At 38.7% G+C, this 1,940-nt stretch overlaps 1 protein-coding gene across 1 annotated transcript in view; it reads right to left on the bottom strand.

The window, feature by feature from the left end:
- The window catches only part of LOC107672791 (diphthine methyltransferase-like), a 10,197-nt gene that overhangs the window by 3,532 nt on the left and 4,725 nt on the right, over window positions 1-1,940 (bottom strand). The window lies entirely within an intron of this gene.

The raw sequence follows: 1,940 nt of genomic DNA, 5'->3' as shown, positions 1-1,940 counted from the left end.
GGTATTACAAAGGGAATTTTGCGCAGGTTCTGGCGTACGCATGGCTTTATAAATCTGAAAACTTTTGTACGTATGCAAAATCCAGCTTTTGTGCGTACGCACACATTTAGGATGAAATCTACGTAAAGTTTTATACATGAGGTCCCGGGTCGTATTTATTTTTTAACGTGCGAAACTTTCGGACGAGAATTTCAGACTCAGTATGCAAAGACCTTCATTTGGGAAATATTTTAGACTGTCATTTGTGAAAATTAGGATAAATTGATTTTTTTATAATTAATTTAGGCTACATCAGAACTTACATGGTTCATATATTTAAAACGAAATGGTTCATGTCATCTTCAAGTGTTTTCTTTTAGTCACAGTCAGTGCTTGAAGTGGGCCGGTACGCTTTAGCCTTTAGCCTTTAGAGTACCTGCACTTTTTTGTGCGTACCGGCACTTCTGACATGTTGCCAGTATACAAGTGTCATATAAATCACCTCTCATCTCGACCAGTCACGTGAATGAATGCAAGCGGAGTGTGTGGGGTGCGAGAGCATGTCAGGGGAGGCACGCGGAGTAGTAGAACAATAATTAATTATTGATTACTAATTTGAATCAGTACTTTATAACGAAAATAATATCTTAAAATTAAAAAGAAGCAGGCTTTTACGATCACATCATTTTAAACCAGTAAACTCCTGCAAAGTCCTAGGATCCAGTAAACGAATTCCAACAGTAAGTTCAAAACAGCCTAATGCAGAGAAAACACGGCCGATTTCATCAGCGATTGCGGAAAGAATAGTGATTTACGTCCAGATTTCAGTAAAATGATTATTTTCAGCGTGTATTTGGCTTAAATGCAAGAGTGTTTTATAATGAACGCTGATTATGCGGTGATCAGCGATTCTGAATGGATCCGTATAGTAGGCAGGCGATTTAGTGGTATTTGGCGTCTCCCTGTGGTCCTGTTTGGTATCGCAGCTTGACTTGTGCTAATTTGTACTGAAAACTTTTATTATTGATTGTGGCACTATACATACATTGTGAATTATTAAAAAGTACTTATTTATTTAATATAAATAAATAAATAAATGGGGGGGGGTGCGTACCGGCACCTCTTTTTTTCCACTTCAAGCACTGTGGACCTTTTTTGCCCATGAAATTTCACAAATGTGACCACACCTTAAAGGGGTCATATGACGTTGCTAAAAAGAACATTATGTTGTGTATTTGGTGTAATGCAATGTGTTTATGCAGTTTAAGGTTAAAAAAACATTATTTTCCACATACTGTACATTATTGTTGCTCCTCTATGCCCTGCCTTTCTGAAATGCATAGATTTTTACAAAGCTCATCGTTCTGAAAAGCGAAGTGTGCTCTGATTGGCCAGCTATCCAGTGCGTTGTGATTGGCCGAATACCTCAAGTGTGTCACGGAAATGTTACGTCCCTACCATACTGTAATGCCGTGTCCCGGCACGATGAGACAAAACCAATAAAACCCATTACAAACGAGGCATTTTTTACATCCAGTGGGGACATAATTACTGATTATAATGACTTATACTGTCTTTTTACGTGTTGCGTTGTGTATCGCGCCGTGTAAACATAAAACCATATCTGCATTTGTGATCAGAGAAACGACAAACAACAAGCGCTACTCTACACTGCTCAAACTCACGTTTGAATCATCAGTGGCAAATTATTTAAATATAAAAAACGTACTTACAGGCTGTGAGTCAGAAGCGCCAGACTGTCCTTGCAAAGTTGGAACTGCCCCACTTTATAGAAACAGCCTTTGTGCACAGACGCATTGTAGTCTACTCTCCCAGCATCAGGAAACAGTCCTCCTTAAAATGTGCTGCACACATCTGAATATTTGGATTGAACTGGAACAGTGTTGTAATGTAAACTTAACCACTGATTTCTAGTTGTGTCCTCTTTTGGAAGACCAAAC

Source organism: Sinocyclocheilus anshuiensis, unplaced genomic scaffold (genome assembly GCF_001515605.1).
Source record: "Sinocyclocheilus anshuiensis isolate Anshui unplaced genomic scaffold, SAMN03320099.WGS_v1.1 scaffold88, whole genome shotgun sequence".
Lineage (NCBI taxonomy): Eukaryota > Metazoa > Chordata > Actinopteri > Cypriniformes > Cyprinidae > Sinocyclocheilus > Sinocyclocheilus anshuiensis.
Note: the sequence above shows the minus strand (reverse complement) of the source record. Positions and strands in the feature narration are given on the sequence as shown.